Source organism: Lissotriton vulgaris, chromosome 5, assembly GCF_964263255.1.
Source record: "Lissotriton vulgaris chromosome 5, aLisVul1.2, whole genome shotgun sequence".
Lineage (NCBI taxonomy): Eukaryota > Metazoa > Chordata > Amphibia > Caudata > Salamandridae > Lissotriton > Lissotriton vulgaris.
The window spans coordinates 107,227,644-107,234,347 of NC_141693.1; the positions used below are offsets into that span (position 1 = coordinate 107,227,644).

The 6,704-nt window shown below is 42.5% G+C and overlaps 1 long non-coding RNA gene across 1 annotated transcript; it reads right to left on the bottom strand.

The window, feature by feature from the left end:
* Positions 1-4,254: 4,254 nt before the first annotated feature.
* On the bottom strand, positions 4,255-5,507 carry LOC147710309 (uncharacterized). Its single transcript, XR_015295617.1, has 5 exons — positions 5,437-5,507; positions 5,228-5,315; positions 5,012-5,138; positions 4,845-4,926; positions 4,255-4,516 (listed from the first exon to the last, which is right to left on the bottom strand). It is a non-coding gene; the product is annotated as an uncharacterized LOC147710309 (long non-coding RNA).
* Positions 5,508-6,704: the final 1,197 nt, after the last annotated feature.

Here is a 6,704-nt window from a genome sequence, read left to right on the forward strand (position 1 = left end):
TCTATGTTTGTTGGTTAAAGTTATTGTGTAAAGAACCAATTGATCGTCCTTATAGTGAATTAATCAAAATTAATCAATTTGTATTATCAACATATAACATATAAACAAAGACACAAGGTGTATACGAAAAAAGTGTTTATCAAATAATTCATTGGAGAAAATCAGTTTCATATACAGATAATTAGGCAAATAAAATGTTAGGACTGTGGGTACACATAAAAATAAATTACTAAGTGACTCAACAGAACCTAAACAACACCTATCCCTAAACACATTTGAATAAAACAAAAGAAAGAGATGAGGTGAACTGTCGACGTTTCGGTGTCTTAGCAGTTATTTGATGAAACCATCCTCAGGACTGTTATTGGTTCAAATCTGTATAGAAATATTGTAGTCTGCTTACAGATTATTGTAGTAGTACGCAGCAAGGATAGCGGACCAGTCACAGTATCCCAGTAATCTGACTATTAATTGCGTGAGACGCTCATCAAGGCTGAATGTGAAGTCAAAAAATTAATATGAGGTTCAGATATTATATATCGCGAAAATCCATCCGGTATATCTCAGACAGAGTCTTAGCGGGTCTCAGTGTTGATCAGAAGACATAGGCAGCTAGTTGAAGCTTGATTAAGCAATGTGCAGACTCAAATCCTGCAGCGTCTGAATTTACAGCGCGGTGCGGTCACAAGGAGCGTGTCATCCGAAAATGAGATGGATGACACGCTCCTTGTGACCGCACCGCGCTGTAAATTCAGACGCTGATCAACACTGAGACCCGCTAAGACTCTGTCTGAGATTTACCGGATGGATTTTCGCGATATATAATATCTGAACCTCATATTAATTTTTTGACTTCACATTCAGCCTTGATGAGCGTCTCACGCAATTAATAGTCAGATTACTGGGATACTGTGACTGGTCCACTATCCTTGCTGCGTACTACTACAATAATCTGTAAGCAGACTACAATATTTCTACACAGATTTGAACCAATAACAGTCCTGAGGATGGTTTCATCAAATAACTGCTAAGAAACCGAAACGTCGACAGTTCACCTCATCTCTTTCTTTTGTTTTATTCAAATGTGTATAGGGATAGGTGTTGTTTAGGTTCTGGAGTCACTTAGTAATTTATTTTTATGTGTACCCACAGTCCTAACATTTTATTTGCCTAATTATCTGTATATGAAACTGATTTTCTCCAATGAATTATTTGATAAACACTTTTTTCGTATACACCTTGTGTCTTTGTTTATATGTTATATGTTGATAATACAAATTGATTAATTTTGATTAATTCACTATAAGGACGATCAATTGGTTCTTTACACAATAACTTTAACCAACAAACATAGATTGAACGAAGTCCCTTGAAGGCACTTTTACCCTTCTACCTTTATTACCCAAGCCCTCAAGGGTATTCCGGGTCGCTCACTTCCCTAACTATTCCTTAACCTGAAGCTTCTTCACAAAATTAAGCCCTTCATCCCGCCTAACGACCTCAAACTAGCCACTCGATCCCTGGTGCTGTCAAGACTAGATTACGGGAATGCTTCCCTCACAGGTACAGCAAAATCCCACCTAGCCCCCCTCAGATCTATGCTCAACGCAGCCACCAGAATGGTCACTGGAGTGAAGAGGTTTTATCACATCTCGCCCGCACTCAGAGAGCTAAAATGGCTCCCAATTGAAATGCTTGCCAATTTCAGAACGGCGTGCCTCACGCACAAAGCCCTTCATACAGGAAAACCAGCATACCTGGCCGCCAAACTCAAGAAGGCTGGTCAGACAAGAAGCCTCAGAAGCTCCAACACTCTACTCCTCATCCCGCTGAAAATTCGCAAACAAAAAAACGCTTCACCATCCTACTCTGGCAATTCCCTCAAAATCTGTAACTCCATCCCAGTTCATATCAGGTCTACCCCCTCCTTTCTACAATTCAAAAGACAACTTAAAGACCACTACCTTAACCAGTCTTTCCCGAAGGGATAGTCGCTGCCAAAAAGCCTAAGCCTGCACTTTGCAGGACATAACCACGGCCTCACCAAGACTTATACCTCTTCCCCTCCTTGCATGTGCTCATTATTGTGACTCTCTGTGTTTTCCTTTCCTGTAACGTTATTCAACAAACAGGTCTTCCAATTAAGTCTTGAATCAATGTGTTTACAATCACCTTAATATGTTGCTTTAACTCATGCTGTAAAGCGTTCCGATACCTTCGGGTCTGGCTAGCGCTATAAAAAACTCTACAATAAAATACAATAAAATATTTTTGTGTACCTGACATGAGCACCAAACAGATCAGTTTTGAGTGTGTGGGTGTTGAAAAGTCATCCTGTGCCCTGTGCATCCCCCAAATGTGTTGCTGCTTGGTACTGGTGGTGACAGACTGACTATCCCTGGGCTCTGTCTAACCAGGCCTAGGGCCAGAGCTATGCTGAAAAAGACACTATGGGTTAGGGTACCTCTATGACTGGCATGACCTCCCCTATAAGGCCCTAGAACATAAAAGGGCAGGAGGGATTGAAACTACCTTTAAGTCCCTAGTTTATAATAGGGCATGGCAGTTTAGAGACCAGAATTCCTTTCTGGACTTGCATGTGTGCATTTCTGAGGCCTGATGTCAGTTCAAAAGTAGCCCTGTATTGCAGGACTTCTTTTAAAATGCATATTGTGCTCAAACACGATGTTGGTGTTTGGGGCCCTACAATATGATAAGCTACTACGTTTGGGCATATTAGTCCCCCAGGGTCTCGCCTAGGAGTCCCAGGGTGGGGGGGGGTCTGGCATTTATAAGGAGGACCCTTATAAAATGAGTTTTACATGCCCTGGGCTTAGGAAAATTTTGCATTGCACTTCCCACATTGTTGTGAAGTGCTTGCCAAAATCGACTTTTGTACTAGGAGCACTGTGGAGTGAGGATCTGCAATATTTTTACATATTGAGAAATACTAAAGTATCCCCTATGTGTCTCAGGGGTGTGGGGTCCTGTAGATGTAGGCAGCACCCTTATAAAATATGATTTATAAGCCCTGGTGTTAGAAAAATGGCCCAAGTTATTTTCCTATTGCAAATCCCCCGCCACATAGGTTAACATGGCAAGAAGTTATTAATTATTAATTCCCACTAGGAGGATCATAAAAATGCCCTTCAAAGATTTCCTAGAATGGTATTGATAAATCCAACATTATGGTATTGTTGAATTTCTCATAAGGTGTACATACAAGAAGTTAAAATTCAGCCTTCCAGTGGTCGGTACTGATTGGTCAGAGTTAAGTGGATTAGCTAGGCTCCTTTGATGAGGTGAGAAATAGCCCCAAGAGTTAGAAAGGTCTTCTTGGAGGGCAGGGTTCTGCTACAAAGGGATACAGAGCAGCGGGAGGGGTCAAACCATATTCTTCAATGGAAGGGGGAGACAGGCAGAAGAAGTCAGTTTCAATTTACACCTTCCTCTTTGACCCCAGCCAGATAGTGGGATTAAGGAAGGAACAAACGGAAAAAAAGAAGAAAAAGGAAGGAATGAGCAAAGGGGAGGAGATTTTGGAGATTAACCATCCTGGGGTTGTGTTTGGCCAGTTCTTCTCTCCCTACTGGAAAATCAGTCATGATGAATTTTGGAGAAATGGTGCTCTCTGCGAGAAAATAGTGCCACACATTGGAGGATGTGGTCATACCCTGGGGTGTTGCCCTGCACCTCATTGAACAGGAGTGCCCTCCAGCTTGACCCAGAGAACTTGGAATATGTATCTGAGAGGGGCAGAACCTCTCAGACTTGCTGCTCGAAACTTAAGAGAGAAGAAGTGTCCACTTTGAGGAGTTTGGCACCAACCAGGCCGTACTCTAAAATTTGCGCCTGCTGCTCAATCTGAACTATGTGAAAACAAAATGGGGTTGGCCCTAATCAGCAAGGCTGGGCCTGTATCATAAGTAACAGAAGAAGATGCCAGTACTGATAGACTTAGTTAAACAATGAGATAAATCTTCCACAAACAGAAAATCAAATTCCAGAAAGGGAATGCTCAATAGTCGCAATTTTATTTTATAAAGAATTTCAACAATAAAAGGTTCTTTTTACATTTACCGGGAAACACAGTAGGACAAGATCAAAATTGAGAACGGACACATAAAAATACAATCACCTGGAATGAACCATCATTCAAAACCACAGTCATGTCACATTCGCCACACATTCAACGCATACACACACTTAGCTCAAGCGTACCATATATACAATTTATACAAGGGACAAGAAATATATATACACAACTGGAACTGCATTAATTAAACGAAAATGTTCACATTTTTGATTAACTGGAAATACAATGCCAAGGATTTTACAATATAAAGAAGACTTTGCGCAAATGAATAAAGATTATTACTCTCCAACAATTAAATGTGAGGTCTATACACAAGTTTGGTTATTGAATCAAAAATTGGCAGTCCAGTGAAGAAAGGGGGGCCTACGCGTTTCGAATCTCCTTGGATTCTGTGGAGATTCTCATCAGGGCCTCAGGCAGCTGTACAAGGGAAAGGAACCAAAAAGAACATATATCTTAATTATAGGAAAAACACAGAAATGACAGTTTAAGGTAGCACTTTTACACATCTGTATCTAGCATGATCACAGTGACACAAATAGCGTCTACAACAAGACTCTCAAGACTCAGTGAGAGCCCACTAGGTCGATCTATTCAATGGAACAGTGAGGCTCTAAGATGGAGGGTGGTTTTGAAATACAAACTGAGTGGTAGGATTAAGCAGGTCTCAGGGAAGGAGCTGAGGTCATATGGTTGTACCCGCGGGGGTGGGCTCATTATACTAATGGTCTAGACAGTCATAACTTACCGTCACAGTTTCTGCAAAATAGGCTGACAGTAGTCCAAATGAATAAGAGTGGGGAGTTTGCAAGCGTGGGGTGAAGGATAATCTGGAATGCAAGGAGAAGTATTTATAGTACCAGCACATGGGATTGGTTGGATGCAGTGGGGGTGTGATCTACAAACTGCTCTTACCCCTGTGTAACGAAACGTGTCCAAGCGGCACAATCAACTTGCTTGTAGTTGGCCGGAATAGGGAATGACACGATGACCTGTTGCTATTCAGCGTCGTGTCTCTCCTGTATAATTCAGGCACACTGTCCTGTAGTCACCAAAAAACAGGGTAATTAGAAGAAGTTGAAGCGGGGGAGAGTGTGAGAACTGTATATATTGACTGGAGGGCAGCATCACCTGTCTGGCGCGAGGTAACAGCCTGTCTTAATCAGGCATTTCCACCGATGGTGGCAGAGTCAGCACAAGTCGGTTTTAGTCGCGTGTGCTGTAAGGAGATAAGCACACAAGACCAGCGCATTAGAACTGGCCTAATTTAACGAGTGAATGGGGTGAAAAAGCTAGACTGACTAACTGAGGGGCAGGCAGGGTAACTGGTGGTCTCTTACCTGTGGAACGGGCTTGTATCGTCTCGGTGCATCAATCGGTCGGCGTCTCGGCATACACTGCTCACTCGCGCATGCGTGTTTGGTGAGCATCAAAGGACTCGCGTTTTAAAGGAGGATTCTGACCTGCGTCATCAAAACGTGGGCGAATCAGGAGTTATTTCATCGGTGTAGCGCTACAAAGGCACAACAAACTGCAGCACCCCAGCGAGGTGCATGTGTGGAACAATAGTATTTTAAACGATTACAAATAGCCGTCTTAGACCTATGGGACAAAGAATAAAGGTTGAATGGGGATTAAAATTTGCAAATCGTAACCCTGTATGAACTTATTATATCGTAAGCATGGTGGAGTGGAGCCTTAGAAGAGGACGGAAGGAGTGATTCAGAGCCTGTAAATTTCAGACAATTCATTCAAACCTGAAGTCGCTGTGTCAAATTTGACAATCAGCATGGCTTCCCTTTTGGACAAGAGGAGGCTCATGTCACCTCCTCGAGAGTTTTTTTCAATCCTGGATATCACTGTCCACTTCAAGTCATTGGACCCGTGTTGCATTCTATTCCAGTGACTTACAAGTGGTGCATTTTCGACGTTTCGCTTAAGTCTCGACTTGTGTTGCGTGATGCGTTGTCGCACTTCTTGTTCCGTCTTGCCGATATATAGGCAATCGCATGGGCATTTGATGCCATACACTACAAATCTTGATTTGCAGTTACTAAACACCTCATGCTTCCATGATATGCCTTTGTGTTGAAAGACAGAACCCTGTAGGGTACTGTCGCAACAGAGGCAGGTCCCGCACTTATGGTGGCCTAACACTGGTGCCAAGCCCATCATTTGACGAAGGGATGGTTGATTTTGAGTTGGCATGGCTGCCCTTACTATATGGTTTGCAATACTGTTCTCACGTTTAAATGCAAAAAGTGGCGGGTCTTTTAACTTTTCATCTAGGTTTTTCACCAGATGCCAGTTTTGGCCGATAATCCGTTTCAGTTGATTGGCATTCGGGCAGAAGGTGGTCACACAGACCTGGCGTTTCTGTTCAGATTTCTTTTTTTTTTTTTTCACTGCTAGAACGAAAAAAGAAATCTGAACAGAAACGCCAGGTCTGTGTGACCACCTTCTGCCCGAATGCCAATCAACTGAAACGGATTATCGGCCAAAACTGGCATCTGGTGAAAAACCTAGATGAAAAGTTAAAAGACCCGCCACTTTTTGCATTTAAACGTGAGAACAGTATTGCAAACCATATAGTAAGGGCAGCCATGCC